The sequence below is a fragment of the Oncorhynchus mykiss genome, chromosome 26, assembly GCF_013265735.2.
Source record: "Oncorhynchus mykiss isolate Arlee chromosome 26, USDA_OmykA_1.1, whole genome shotgun sequence".
In the NCBI taxonomy this organism is placed as follows: domain Eukaryota; kingdom Metazoa; phylum Chordata; class Actinopteri; order Salmoniformes; family Salmonidae; genus Oncorhynchus; species Oncorhynchus mykiss.
In genome coordinates, this window is record NC_048590.1 from 35,591,149 (window position 1) to 35,607,647 (window position 16,499).

General features: G+C 42.4%; 1 protein-coding gene across 3 annotated transcripts in view; it reads right to left on the minus strand.

Moving 5' to 3' along the window:
- Positions 1–16,138, minus strand: part of LOC110506723 (granule associated Rac and RHOG effector protein 1) — a 44,872-nt gene extending 28,734 nt beyond the window's left edge. Inside the window, exon 1 of one of the 3 annotated variants that reach the window (XM_021586543.2) lies at positions 16,077–16,138. The gene's annotated coding sequence lies outside the window, so the exon portion shown is untranslated. Of the gene's footprint in view, positions 1–14,791; positions 14,934–16,076 lie in introns of those variants that run through there. The other 2 variants (XM_021586545.2, XM_021586544.2) reach the window with 2 other exon arrangements.
- Positions 16,139–16,499: the final 361 nt, after the last annotated feature.

The following is a 16,499-nucleotide window of genomic DNA, read 5'->3' on the forward strand; positions in this document are numbered from 1 at the left end:
AAGGAGTGCTGTATGGCATTGAAGCTCGTTTGGAGGTTAGATAGCACAGTGTCCAAGGACAGGCCGGAAGTATATAGAATGGTGTCGTCTGCGTAGAGGTGGATCAGGGAATCGCCCGCAGCATGAGAAACATTATTGATATATACAGAGAAAAGAGTCGGCCCGAGAATTGAACCCTGTGGCACCCCCATAGAGACTGCCAGAGGACCGGACAGCATGCCCTCCGATTTGACACACTGAACTCTGTCTGCAAAGTAATTGGTGAACCAGGCAAGGCAGTCATCCGAAAAACCGAGGCTACTGAGTCTGCCGATAAGAATACGGTGATTGACAGAGTCGAAAGCCTTGGCAAGGTCTATGAAGACGGCTGCACAGTACTGTCTTATCGATGGCGGTTATGATATCGTTTAGTACCTTGAGCGTGGCTGAGGTACACCCGTGACCGGCTCGGAAACCAGATTGCACAGCGGAGAAGGTACGGTGGGATTCAAGATGGTCAGTGACCTGTTTGTTGACTTGGCTTTCGAAGACCTTAGATAGGCAGGGCAGGATGGATATAGGTCTGTAACAGTTTGGGTCCAGGGTGTCGCCCCCTTTGAAGAGGGGGATGACTGCGGCAGCTTTCCAATCCTTGGGGATCTCAGACGATATGAAAGAGAGGTTGAACAGGCTGGTAATAGGGGTTGCGACAATGGCGGCGGATAGTTTCAGGAATAGAGGGTCCAGATTGTCAAGCCCAGCTGATTTGTACGGGTCCAGGTTTTGCAGCTCTTTCAGGACATCTGCTATCTGGATTTGGGTAAAGGAGAACCTGGAGAGGCTTGGGCGAGTAGCTGCGGGGGGAGCTGTTGGCCGAGGTTGGAGTAGCCAGGCGGAAGGCATGGCCAGCCGTTGAGAAATGCTTGTTGAAGTTTTCGATAATCATGGATTTATCGGTGGTGACCGTGTTACCTAGCCTCAGTGCAGTGGGCAGCTATGGAGGAGGTGCTCTTGTTCTCCATGGACTTCAGTGTCCCAGAACTTTTTGGAGTTGGAGCTACAGGATGCAAACTTCTGCCTGAAGAAGTTGGCTTTAGCTTTCCTGACTGACTGTGTGTATTGGTTCCTGACTTCCCTGAACAGTTGCATATCGCGGGGACTATTCGATGTTAGTGCAGTCCGCCACAGGATGTTTTTGTGCTGGTCAAGGGCAGTCAGGTCTGGAGTGAACCAGGGGCTATATCTGTTCTTAGTTCTGCATTTTTTGAATGGAGCATGCTTATCTAAAATGGTGAGGAAGTTACTTTTAAAGAAAGACCAGGCATCCTCAACTGACGGGATGAGGTCAATGTCCTTCCAGGATACCCGGGCCAGGTCGATTAGAAAGGCCTGCTCACAGAAGTGTTTTAGGGAGCGTTTGACAGTGATGAGGGGTGGTCGTTTGACTGCGGCTCCGTAGCGGATACAGGCAATGAGGCAGTGATCGCTGAGATCCTGGTTGTAGACAGCGGAGGTGTATTTGGAGGGCCAGTTGGTCAGGATGACGTCAATGAGGGTGCCCTTGTTTACAGAGTTAGGGTTGTACCTGGTGGGTTGATTAAACCGCCCATGAATCTACAGACAATACCCCATAATGACAAAGCAAAAATATATAAAAACATTTTTTTGCTAATTTAAACTGAAAAGTACTTTGTTAAAGGCAGCAATTACAGCCTCGAGTCCTCTTGGCTATGACGGAACAAGCTTTGCACACCTGTATTTGTAGAGTTTCTCCCATTTTCCTCCGCAGGTCCTCTCAAGCTCTAGTAGGTTGAATGTTTGATCGGGTTTAAGTCCAGGCTCTGGCTAGGCCACTCAAGGACATTCAGGGACTTGTCCTGAAGCCACTCCCGTGTTGTCTTGGCCGTGTGCTTATGGTGGTTGTCCTGTTGGAAGGTGAACTTACACCCCAGTCGCCGGTCCTGAGCGATCTGGTTCACGTATTAATCAAGGATCTCTGCACTTTGTTTCTTTTATCTTTGCCTTGATCCTGACCAGTCTCCCAGCCACTACCACTCAAAATCATCCCCACAACATGATGCTGCCACCACCATGCTTCACCAGAGAATCTTGTTTCTCTTGGTCGGACAGTCCTTTAGGTGCCTCTAGGCAAACTCCAAGCGGGCTGTCATGTGCTTTTTACTGAGGAGTGGCTTCATCTGGCCACTCTACCATAAAGTCCTGATTGGTGGAGTGGTGGAGTGCTGCAGAGATGGTTGTCTTTCTGGAAGGGTTTTGGTACCCTTCCCCAGATCTGTGCCTCGACACAATCCTGTCTCGGAGCTCTATGGACAATTCCTTCAACCGCATGGCTTGGTTTTTGCTCTGACATGTACTGTCAACTGTGGGACCTTATATACACAGGTAGGTGTGCCTTTCCAAATCATGTCCAATCAATTGAATTTACCACAGGTGGACTCCAAGTTGTAGAAACGTCAAGGATGATAAATGGAAACAGGACACACCTGAGCTCAATTTCAAGTCCCCTAGGAAAGGGTCTGAATACTCACAGTACGAATCAAATTGACACACCTACTCATTCAAGGGTTTCTTTATTGTAGAATAGTGTGTTTGAGCAAATCAGTTATGTTGTAACAAGGTAGGGGTGGTTCACAGAAGACAGCCCTATTTGGTAAAAGACCAAGTCCATATTATGGCAAGAACACCTCAAATAAGCAAAGAGAAACAGTTCATCGTTACTTTAAAGACATGAAGGTCAGTCAATTCTGAAAATTTCAATAACTTTGAATGTTTCTTCAAGTGCACTCGCAAAAACGATCAAGCGCTATGATGAAACTACCTCTCATGAGGACCGCCACAGGAAAGGAAAACCCAGAGTTTCCTCTGCTGCAGAGGATACATTCATTAGAGGTACCAGCCTCAGATGATCTCTGCATGTGTGGTTCGCACCGAGAAACATGGTGGTGTGATGGTGCCTTGCTGGTGACACTGTCTGATTTATTTCGAATTCAAGGCACACTTAACCAGTATGGCTACCACAGCATTCTGCAGCGAAACGCCATCCCATCTGGTTTGCACTTACTGGGACTATCATTTGTTTTCCAACAGGACGATGACCCAACACACCTCCAGGCTGTGTAAGGGCTATTTGACCAAGGAGGAGAGTGTGATAATGCTACAATAGATGGCCTGGCCAATTGAGATGGTTTGGAATGAGTTGGACCGCAGAGTGAAGGAAAAGCAGCCAACAAGTGCTACGCATATGTGGGAACTTCAAGACTGTTGGAAAAGCATTCCAGGTGAAGCTGGTTGAGAGAATGCCAGGAGGGTGCAAAGCTGTGTCAGGGCAAAGGGTGGCTACTTTGAAGAATCTCAAATATATTTTGATTTGTTTAACACTTTTTTGGTTACATGATTCCATGTGTTATTTCATAGTTTTGATGTCTTCTATTATTCTACAATGTAGAAAATATTAAAAATAAAGTAAAACTCTGGAATGAGTACGAGTATAAACTTGACTGGTATATAAAATAATGTATCTGTACTTTGTTTTTAATAAATTCGCAAAACATTTCTAAAAACCTGTTTTCACTGTCATTATGGGGTATTGTGTGTAGATTGCTGAGCAAATTGTTTAATTTAACCCATTTTCGAATACGGCTGTAACGTAACAATGTGGAAACAGTGAAGGGGTCTGAATACTTTCAGAAGGCACTGTATAACCATTCACAAGACAGCTGCACTGCTGCCAACGGTTTGGGTCTAACAGTGCTTCCATTTCAGATGGTTTAGCATCGCACCTGTACTACCATTACTGTGGCTCAATTCCACCTCCGCAAAGATTGCATTTCCTAATCAAAGTATAGCCATACAAGACTTCGCTGCTATTGCTTGCCTTGCTCTGCTATTTTTCCCAACTGGTAACGACCACAAAAAAAGAAAGTATTACTTCACTCCTTGTACTTTGGACTCCCATTCTCGACTCCCATTTCTAAGTATCAAGAGTCACTTCCACTAGGAATTGACTCCTAAGACACTATTTTTGGAACGTAGGAGACTGATTAGTTGCCGTACCTTCGAGAACAAACACTCCCATCTGTCATAGTGAGCTTGCGAGGGACGGAGAGGGGCACAGTATAGGCAAGTCGGCCAACAGGCAGACATTCAGAACCGAGCACTAGGCCCATCTATAGGCAGTCAAAGCTGTCTCTCACAACGGAATGCTACATCTCGCAATTTATTGGTTGCAATGTCTTGCAACTTCAGTAATGCAGGGCCTATCAATTAATAGGCTAGGATATTCTACAAACAGACCGAAGACTGAACACACTTGCATCATCAGCAAAGAGATGGGGTGTAATCATTAGTCCAAACAGTTGCAACAGTTTGCAACTAAAATAAGTTTTAATTGGACAAGTCCAAGCAAGTCCCTTCCCATTTTGTTCCATTTGCTTCCATATAAGAAACATAATGAATACACCCCAGGCGAGCCAGCGCAAGGGAGAGAGGGGGCAGGCAGAAAACAGTGGTACACATACTTTGTGATGTACATAATGTAGATGATCCCTTCTCTCGTCAAACATCTCATTCCAAAATCATGGGCATTAATATGGAGTTGTTCCCCCATTTGCTGCTATAACAGCCTCCACTCTTCTGGGAAGGTTTTCCACTATACATAACATTTCCGCAGGGACTTGATTCCATTCAGCCACAAAAGCATTAGTGAGGTTGGGCACTGATGTTGGGCGATTAGGCCGGGCTCGCAGTGGATGTTCCAGTTCCACCCAAATGTATTTCGATGGGAGTTGAGGTCAGGGCTCTGTGCAGGCCAGTCAAGTTAATCAACACCGATCAACAAACCATTTCTGTATGGACCTCGCTTTGTGCATTGTCATGATTCAGGAAAAGGGCCTTCCCCAAACTGTTGCCACAAAGTTGGAAGTGCAGAATCGTCTAGTGTCACTGTATGCTGTAGCGTTAAGATTCCCCTTCACTGGAACTGTTATTTATCCTCCAAACCTTAGTTGGCTCTATGCAGTCAGGCAGGTAGCGTTCTCCTGGCATCCGCCAAACCCAGATTCATCCGTCAGACTGCCAGATTGTGAAACATGATCCATCACTCCAAAGAACGCGTTTCCACTGCTCCAGAATCCATGGCAGTGAGCTTTACACCACTCCAGCCAACGCTTGGCATTGCGCATGTTGATCTTAGGCTTGTGTGCGGGCGATCGGCCATGGAAACCCATTTCATGAAGCTCCTGATGAACAATTATTGTGCCGAAGTTGCTTCCAGAGGCAGTTTGGAACGTGTTCGTGAGCGTTGCAACCAAGGACAGGCGAGGTTTACACGCTTCAGAACTGTGAGCTTGTGTGGCCAAACACTTAGCAGCTGCTGCTCCTAGAAGTTTCCACTTCACAATAACCCCACTCACAGTTGACCGGGGCAGCTTAAGCAGGGCAGAAATCTGCCAAACTGACTTGTTAGAAAGGTGGCATCCTATGACAGGAACAAGTTGAAAGTCACTGAGCTCTTCAGTAAGGCCATTCTACTGTCAGTGTTTGTCTATGGAGATAGGTGTATAAAATTGAGCTCATAGCATGGCTGTCAGCAACGGGTGTGGCTGAAATAGCCGAATCCACTATTTTGAAGGGGTGTCCACATACTTTTCACAAATTCACTAAAGTTTGCCTCTTCCTCTGGTCCTCAAATTTCCCCAGGCCTTTATAGTTAGTCTATAAACACAGAATATATAGTTTGATAACTGCACTGCAATTTAAATTAATAATAGCAAATGGGATCCCACTCTAACTATGGCCAAAACTGCTTTCAAAAGAGATTTCCCGCAATTGCATTAAGAACTGTCGTGCAATGACTTTGTCAGATTACATGTTCCCCTCCCTATGGCTCTCGCAACTTAAATGCACCTCGAGAAGACTATTTCTAGAACACACAACAAGCAGACTAGGTAAAAAAATATATATAATAATAAACAACAATAATGAGGGAAAAAAATGAAAAAAATAAAATAAGTCAACTGTTCTAATAACATTACATGGTAAAAACAGTAGCAATGGAAAGTTACATCCTGCGTTTGAATTACTTTGAATTACTTTGCCAGCAGCTACAGTAGGCTACACAGCGCTGTTGGAGTTGAGCGCCGTGGTGGTGAGCATTTGACTATTTAATAACACTTCATCTGAAAATCGGGAGTGTCAGCAACAATCATACATATCAGTTCAGTGCACACAGTGTAACAGAAAAAATAAATACAGTAGAATACATTTGGGAATTTATTTCATAGAACAACAATGCTTCGGGATGTATTAGGCCGTCATCTACAAAAAAAATGACCTCTCCAGAATCCATATGAAGGAAATCAGTGAGATTTCTCCTCTGGAAGCCCCTTATGACAGTCCATTACCCTCAGTTCACCATCCCCCATACTAGAGACTGACTGCGGAAGAGTCTGGATTTATGGGGTGTCCTTCAGCTTTGATGTATTACGATGCTATATTTATGTGTTATGTAACCATCTTAAGTATCTGTAACTACTAAAAAAGGTCATTGGGGAATAATGAATTTTGCTTGATATGAACCTACAGGAAATTGCTTGTGCATTCTGAAAGATTCCCTGCTGCTAGCTAGGCTAACTTATCAAAACATCTTCAATTAATGATCAATTCCCCCAAGAATACTATATTTTTAAGACCAAGAAACCTATCAGGTCAAGACTAGCTGTGTGTCTGACAAATGGAAATGCCTCCTGAGACACAAATGCTGTACCTTCTATTTGGCCTAGATTTGAGCAGTCCATGGGTAAGTCAAAGGGGAAAATAACCTTGTAGCATCTTGTACTAAGAATTCCCTGACTGCGAATGACAGCTCTAGCCTTTGATTTTCAATAGCTGGAATGTTGCCCAGACACACATGAAGTAGGATTTATGGTTCAAAGGTAGAAGTATAAGCTGTTTAGGAATAGGCCTAATTCATATGTATTGGTGTCAGGGAACTTAATATCCTAGGAAGTAGAGGTCGACTGATTAATCGGAATGGCCGATTAATTAGGGCCGATTTCAAGTTTTCATAACATATCGGAAATCGGTATTTTTGGGCGCCGATTTTAATTATATATTTTTTTTAAATGACCCCTTTATTTAATCTTTATTTAACTAGGCAAGTCAGTTAAGAACACATTCTTATTTTCAATGACGGCCTAGGAACTGTGGGTTAACTGCCTTGTTCAGGGGCAAAACTACAGATTTTCACCTTGTCAGCTCGGGGGAGCTGATCTTGCAGTTAACTAGTCCAACGCAATAACGACCTGCCTCTTGTTGCACTCCACAAGGAGACTGCCTGTTACGCGAATGCAGTAAGCCAAGGTAAGTTGCTAGCTAGCATTAAACTTATCTTATAAAAAACAATCACTAGTTAACTACACATGGTTGATGATATTACTAGATATTATCTAGTGTGTTATCTAGTGTGTATAATCTGACTGAGCATACAAGCATACAAGTATCTAAGTATCTGACTGAGCGGTGGTAGGCAGAAGCAGGCGCGTAAACATTCATTCAAACAGCACTTTCGTGCGTTTTGCCAGCAGCTCTTCGTTGTGCGTCAAGCATTGCGCTGTTTATGACTTCAAACCTATCAACTCCCGAGATGAGGCTGGTGTGACCGAAGTGAAATGGCTGGCTAGTTAGCGCGCGTTAATAGCGTTTCAGACTTCACTCGCTCTGAGCCTTGGGGGTAGTTGTTTCCCTTGCTCTGCATGGGTAACACTTCCATGTGGTGGCTGTTGTCGTTGTGTTGCTGGTTCAAGCCCAGGGAGGAGCGAGGAGAGGGATGGAAGCTATACTGTTACACTGGCAATACTAAAGTGCCTATAAGAACATCCAATAGTCAAAGGTTAATGAAATACAAATGGTATAGAGGGAAATAGTCCTAAATAACTACAACCTAAAACTTCTTACCTGGGAATATTGAAGACTCATGTTAAAAGGAACCACTAGCTTTCATATGTTATCATGTTCTGAGCAAGGAACTGAAACGTTCGCTTTCTTACATAGCACATATTGCACTTTTACGTTCTTCTCCAACACTGTTTTTGCATTATTTAAACCAAATTGAACATGTTTTATTATCTACTTGAGGCTAAATTGATTTTATTGATGTATTATATTAACTTAAAATAAGTGTTAATTCAGTATTGTTGTAATTGTCATTATTACAAATAAAAATTATTTTTTATTTTTATAAAATCGGCCGATTAAATCGGTATCGGCTTTTTTGGTCATCCAATAAATCGGTATCGGCATGGAAAAATCATAAATCGGTCGACCTCTACTAGGAAGGGATGTTGTTGACACTTACTCTGCCTATGTATAACCTCCACCAAAAGACAAGGAGTCCTAGGGCTTCTATTTGAGACATTTAAGTTGTTATTGGCACTACCACTGTCAGAGCCTAGGCAATGTGGCTGTGGCATGCATAAGGCCTATTCATCAGTGATTTTTCTGCCAATAACAAACAGAAAAGCCACAAATGTACAGTACCATGTTTATGCCATGCCTAACATTTATTCTCCACAAATATGACACACAGATTATCTATGGAAATTCTCCTGACACACAAAAATAATATTGCTGTTTAATTTGATGTAGTCTACTTAGCCTACTGTATGTGAATAGATCAAGAAGTAATTGTTTGGTCTCAAGAGAGAAATCTCATTCAGTCTTAGCACTGATTAGAGGGCACAGAGGTTTAAATATATATTATTGAGAAATACAGGATGAGGCAAGTGAGGATAACCTCCACTTGTATGGCTTCATTTCTGACCCAGTAGCCCCAGCCTTCACATGTCTGAAAGACATTGATAGTTGAAGGATTATGTCAGACCCTCAACCGAGCTGATTGGAGGGACGGGATGGAACTAATCATCTATCAAGCCATTTCAGATCTGTGAACACCCAAGTGGAAGGGAATACGGTTTGAAATGGGACCTGGTTACTGTCTAAGGGTAGTTTTGAAGAGGTTCAAACCTGGGTAGCATTAGGCTTGCCTTCCTGCTACACCTGTTTTTTTATGACATTCTTGAGAGTGCTGCTTCCCTCAGGATCTAGGAATTCATCTGAGACTAGCCCTCGGGGGCCACCAGTCAAAAAACTCCAGTGAAAGTTGCAAAACAAAAGTCCTGCCATTTTTGCTAAAAGCTGCCATCAAACTACAAAACCCTCGTAGTCCTACATTCCAAAGCCAGAATTAGGTGAAAACAAAACCATGGAACACTAGAATCAATCCTGTTCATCTGTGATTTGTTACACCCCCTCCCCCCAACCACCATCAGATGCCATTGTGACATTCTAAACTCTGATGAGAGTCAGAGAACAGCTTATTCTAAGCATTGCAGCATGAGCAACACTAGAATGCTTTGTTAATGGAAATATCACTCTGGTTCGTCCAGTTAGTTGAAAGAATAGACAAAGCCATGAGACAAAAATAGATATCTTGTAACTATTGGGCTCATGGGCTGACTCTCACACACGTAACAGGAAACAAAATGAAAAAGGATCTGCTGATCAATACATTAGTTACACTGACAAAAACTAACAACTGGTCCATGGTCAGAGACAGGGCTAATCAGGCGTTGGATCAGGTCAGGGAGAGAGTGAACAGAGGCAGGAATCTGCAGAGCAATGCATTTATTTCCATAGCAACAGAGCTGTGACATAAATCAACAGTGATATGCAACAAATGATGCAACAAATCAAAGAGCTGTTCAGTATTGTTGGAAAGATGCAGTCTGACAAAGCCCTCTCTCTACAGGCAAACAAATCCAGGTGAATATTAGGCCAATTGTCCTACCAGTAGTGTTTCCGCCAAACTGACTTGATGCAGATAAAAATCAGTGCATGATGACAGTGTATTCGGAAAGTATTCAGACCTTGACATTTTGTTATGTTACAGCCTTATTCTAAAATAGATTAAATTAAATAAATCCTCAGCAATCTACACACAATACCCCAAAATGACAAAGCAAAAACAGGTTTCAATATGTTTGCAAATGTATATAAAAAAATAATTATTTTTAAGAAATACCTAATTTACATAAGTACTCAGACCCTTTCCTATGAGACTCAAAATTAGGCTCCGGTGCATCCTGTTTCCATTGATCATCCTAGAGATGTTTCTACAACTTGGAGTCCACCTGTGGTAAATTCAATTGATTGGACATGATTTGGAAAGGCACACCCACCTGTCTATATAAAAAAAAAAGAGGTCCCACAGTAGACAGTGCATGTCAGAGCAAAAACCAAGTCAAGGTCCAAGGAATTGTCCATAGAGCTCCAAGACAGGATTGTGTCGAGGCACAGATCTGGGTAAGGGTACCAAAACATTTATGCAGCATTGAAGGTCCCCAAGAACACAGTGGCCTCCATAATTCTTAAATGGATGAAGTTTGGAACCACCAAAAGACTCATCCTAGAGCTGGCCGCCCGGCCAAACTGAGCAATCGGGGGAGAAGGGCCTTGGTCAGGGAGGTGACCAAGAACCCGATGGTCACTCTGACAGAGCTCTAGAGTTTCTCTGTGGAGATGGCGAACCTTCCAGAAGGACAACCATCTCTGCAGCACTCCACCAATCAGGCCATTATGGTAGTGGCCAGACGGAAACAACTTCTCAGAAAAAAAAGTAAATGACAGCCCGCAAGGAGTTTGCCAAAGGGCACCTAAAGGACTCAGACAATGAGAAACAAGATGATCTGGTCTGATGAAACCAAGATTTAACTCTTTGGCCTGAATGCCAAGCATCACATCTGGAGGAAACCTGGCACCATCCCGACAGTGAAGCATGGTAGTGGCAGCATCATGATGTTTTTCAGTGGCAAGGATTGGGAGACTAATCAGGATCAAGGCAAAGATGAACAGAGCAAAGTACTGAGAGAACCTTGATGAAAAGTGCTCATGATCTCAGACTGGGACGAAGGTTCACCTTCCAACATGACAACAACCCTAAGCACACAGCCAAGACAATGCAGGGGTGGCTTTGGGACAAGTCTCTGAATGTCCTTGAGTGGCCCAGCAAGAGCCCAGACATGATCAAACATCTCTGGAGAGACCTGAAAATAGCTGTGCAGCAACACTCCCCATCCAACCTAGCAGAGCCTGAGAGGATCTGCAAAGAGGAATGAGAGAAACTCTTCAAATACAGGTGTGTCAACCTTACGGCATCATGTCACCATGTTGAACAATTTTACAGAATTTTCCTGTTTCCTTCATAGCAGTTTGTAATTATTAAAAAACATATACAGTATGACTTTACTTGCATGAAAACTGGATGGTAACGTGGTTTAAGTCAAGTCAATCTCCATAGAGGATGGTTTCTCCAATCTGCATGTAGTAAAACAAACTACTGCAAAGTATAATATCTCCTCAAGCTATGGATGACAGGCAATAATGCAATGTCTGAAAATGTGACAAGCTCAAAGCAAACAGAAACCCAACGATAAAGAGGGGGCAGTGACAAATCTGTGTGTTGGAAATGTTGGTTTACTACAGAGGAGAGATGAGATGACCAACAACTGGTCTATACTCAAAAACTCAGTGACACATTTAGGCTACTAACAGTATTTGGCCTATTTTAATATATATATATATATATATACACACACACACACACACACCTCCCTCAAAACAAGAGACCGCAGCATTGACAACCTGATTCCACAATGATAAAATAGCCCAAAAATGAGAGATGTTTATATTGGTAAAAACTTCCGCATTCTTCAGATCACTTGTGGAGCAACAAGATTTTAGGCAGAAGGTCATACTTTCCCCCCCTCTCTCCAAACTGCAGCAACCCAAACAGGAAATACATTCCACATAACCAAAGGAGGCAGACATGGCAATAGAAGCTGCCTTTAGCTCAACAATACCAAAGACCTCTGGGTTGTAGTAGCACATATAATGGGATTATTCAAATCCTTTAATAAGGTTGTCAGTTGAGTTGGACAGTACTGATTGAAATGTGTCTTACGTGTATAACATTCAGCCACACCGAGGTGGGGAAATAAGTGAGAATGCTATTCATGGACTACAGCTCAGTGTTCATCACCAAGATAGGGACCCTGGGATTGTACCCCTCCCTCTGCAACTGGATCCTGGACTTCCTGACTTGCCAGCCCCAGGTGGTGAGGTTATGCAACAACGAAGGCTGGCTCAATTATCAGATAATCGTGTAACTGACAATAACCATGAACAAAAGCAATTTATTATAATAGTCTTAGTACATTCATTTTTAGGAGAAGGGGGAATTCAACTTTATATTCAAACAGATAAAGTTAACCCAATAGCAGTTAAGTTTTACATGAACTGGGTAAAATTGGTAATCATTTCAGGAGCAGAGCGGCACACATTTAACTAGGCAAGTCAGTTAAGAACACATTCTTATTTTCAATGACGGCCTAGAAACGGTGGGTTAACTGCCTTGTTCAGGGGCAGAACGACAGATTTTTTTACCTTGTCAGCTCGGGATTCAATCTTGCAACCTTACGGTTAACTAGTCCAGCGCTTTAACCACCTGCCTCTCATTGCACTCCACGGGGAGCCTGCCTGTTATGCGAATGCAGTAGAAACCAAGGTAAGTTGCTAGCTAGCATTACATTTATCTTATAAAAAACAATCAATCAATAATCACTAGTTATAACTACACATGGTTGATGATATTACTAGTTTATCTAGCGTGTCCTGCGTTGCATAAAATCGATGCAACGCAGGGGGATGATTTAACAAAAGTGTATTTGCGAAAAAAGCACAATCGTTGCACGACTGTACCTAACCATAAACACCAATGCCTTAAAATCAATACACAGAAGTATATATTTTTAAACCTGCATATTTAGCTAAAAAAATCCAGGTTAGCAAGCACTATTAACCAGGGGAAATTGTGTCACTTCTCTTGCGTTCATTGCACGCAGAGTCAGGGTATATGCAACAGTTTGGGCAGCCTGGCTCATTGAGAACCAATTTGCCAGAATTTTACGTAATTATGACATAACATTGAAGGTTGTACAAATGTAACAAGAATATTTAAGACTTAGGGATGCCACCTGTATTTCACTGAAATAATAAACATTTTGTTTTCAAAATGATAGTTTCCGGATTCGACCATATTAATGACCAAAGGCTCGTATTTCTGTGTGTTATTATGTTATATTTTTTTTATTCACCTTTATTTAACCAGGTAGGCAAGTTGAGAACAAGTTCTCATTTACAATTGCGACCTGGCCAAGATAAAGCAGAGCAGTTTGACACATAAAATGACACAGTTACACATGGAGTAAAACAAACATACAGTCAATAATACAGTATAAACAAGTCTATATACGATGTGAGCAAATGAGATGAGATAAGGGAGGTAAAGGCAAAAAAAGAGAGCATGCCCCCATCAACATCGACGGGGCTGTTGTAGAATGGGTTGAGAGCTTCAAGTTCCTCGGCGTCTACATCACTAAGGACTTAAGGATGGTCCACACACACAGTCATGAAGAGGGCAAGGCAGCGCCCCTTCTCCCTCGGGCTGAAAAGTTTTGGCATGGGCCCTCGGATGCTTCTACAGCGGCACCAGCGAGAGAATCTTGACTGGCTGCATCAGCACTCTGTATGGCAAATGCACCGCCTTTGACCTCAAAGCGCTAGAGGGTGGTGCGGACAGCCCATACATCACTGGGGCCGAGCTTCCTGCCATCCAGGACCACTATATCAGACAGTGTCAGAGGAATGCCCGATTGCCTATGACTCCAGCCACCCAAGCCATAGACTGTTCACTCTGCTACCGTTGGGCAAATGGTACCAGAGTATCGGCTCTCGGACCAACAGGCTCAGAGACAGCTTCTACCCCCAAACCATAAGATGGCTATGTAGCAAACTAATGGTACCCAAACGAATGGTACCCAAGCTATCTGCCCTGACTACCTTGCACTGACCCTATGCACATGTGCACAGACACAACCTACATCCCACAAAACCTCCCACACGCACACACTTTTCCACTCCTTCTAGTCTGTTCTTTATTTTACTCTTACTACCCATCCTGATGCCTAGTCAATACCCAGCCTTCATGTACATATCTACCAAAATTACCTCCTACCTTCGCACATTGATCTGGTACTCCCTGTATATACCGTAGCTCCATTCTTGTGTATGTTATTCCTAGTTACCATTTTATTATTAAACTGCATCGTTGGGAAGGACTCGTAAGCAAACATTTCATGGTAAAGTCTACACCAGTTGTATTCGTAGCGTGACAAATACAATTTGATTTGAGTGGGAAGATACTGTACTACTGGCATATATCTTGGCAAAATGTGTCAAATTCTCAATCCAACATTACCGCCCAAGCAGAAAACTATAACAGTCAACAAATCACCCAATACCCAAATCAATGTATTACATCGAAAACAACGGTGCAGCATTATTGATATTATTTACCAAGCAAGCTACCAAATGCACCGGATAGCAAGGGCTTCTCCCGTTCTGAGGATGCATCAAGCTTGCTCCGGCTGTCGCTCACTGGTTAGCATGCTATAACACAAGCAAATGTTTATGAAAGCGAGACATAACGCAACCTAGATATACTAACATGCCTAAATACCGATGGAGTGTAAAATCAGTAGATATCTAGCTAACTACAGTAAGCAGATATGAGCTCGGAAGAACAGTTGTGGGGTGATTTTCTTTCAAGTAAAGAGGTCGCAAAATTGCCCAACCAGCTTGTTAATTGTTATAAAAAGCCACATTAGATTTGACCTACTATAAATCGGTGATAATCTTTCAAATCCGACCAGCTTGGTACTAGCCGGTTGTGAGATCAGTTCAAGTGAGCCGATATAACCAGCTTTGAAGCATAGAAAAATGCATAGACGTAGCTCGTAGGCTAGTATTTATGAATCTGATCACTATTTAGCAGGAAGGTGCAACATAATCTCCGCAAGCGCAGTACACCGGTTTCATCGAAACTCATGCAGGCAACACCGTGCACTATGTTGCAAGCTATTAATACGGCCTTTTAACGCCCTAAACTAAGACGCCTCTGTCAGGCTCGAGTGGAGAAAAAGTTCGGCAACATAAGTTACACAAAATACATAAGAAACTATCACTGTAACAAACACTACCCGGTTTGGAAAAGCATTTATTGTATTTATTTCACCTTTACTTAACTAGGCAAGTCAGTTATGAATACATTCTTATTTACAATGACGGCCTACCGGGAAGAGTGGGTTAACTGCCTTGATCAGGGGCAGAACGACATCTTTACCTGGTTAGTTCGGGGATTCGATCCAAAAACCTTCCGGTTACTGGTCCCAACGCTCTAACTACTAGTCCCCATAAGGACACACAACCAAATATCTAACGTTAGCAGCCAGGTAACTAGTAAGTTAGGCTGTACATTTTCAGAATTACCATAGACTTATTAGGGTTCTTTACTTATTGTAAACATGTTTGGCCCCTACTTAGTAGACACGTTTACCTAGTTTACTTAGTTACCTAGCATTAGTTAGTGGACTATCTACCTTCCCTGACCCTCGAAAGACACTCCTTGAAATTACCTCGCAGGGTGGGCAAAGATACAACATATTTGCAAAAACAATGTCCCGAAACCAAACAAATCACACCTAACTAACGTTAGTTATCCACATCTACATTATATAATGGGTATCTTAAAATACATACTAAAAGCCAGTTCACTACCACGCATTCATAGTTTGAATATCTTAGAATTTCTAGCAACTGTTGCTAAAATTGTAGGTTTCTGGTTAGTAGCTACTGAACGGCCACAGAACTCCCAAAGACCACAGCTAACTAGCTAGTTATCGACAACTAATGTAAGCATTAGCTATCTAGGCACTGTAGCTAGCGCTCTGCGACACGATTTTTAAAAAAAAGCTAGAACACAAAAAACAAACCTAATACAACTGGGACACTAGGGTACTATTCCTTGTTACAAAAACTGTTATTTGTGACGAGAGTAAATGTGTTAAGAGCTTTCAAATCAAATGTTTTTTAATCAAAGTAGAGTTGATAAGCGCATCACTTACCAGCTAGCTAGCAGGCATCCACCCTCTTGACAGCGAATGAAGTCTGTATACAACGGATGTGACGTTTCTCTATATAAACCAGAGCGCGTGAGCTAAACTCCAAACCTTCGGTTGATCACACGGATCAGACACACTCAAAAACATCGAATTCGAAGTGAATGCAGAGGTGAAAGCTTCAGATATTAACATATTTTTATATCAGCATTGCTTCATCACAAATATTATGTTTTATGTAGATAACATGGCATGCATGACATTTGTTACAAATTCAAGTGTGGACGAACAATATATTACGCTTTTAATAACTAATTTCATCATTATTTGAATCGATTATTTGTATTTATGAAACAAACCCACTGAAACGGTAGAAAATGTTTTTTTGCTCCAAGAATCGAATTGTCACACAAAGGTATTTAGGTACAT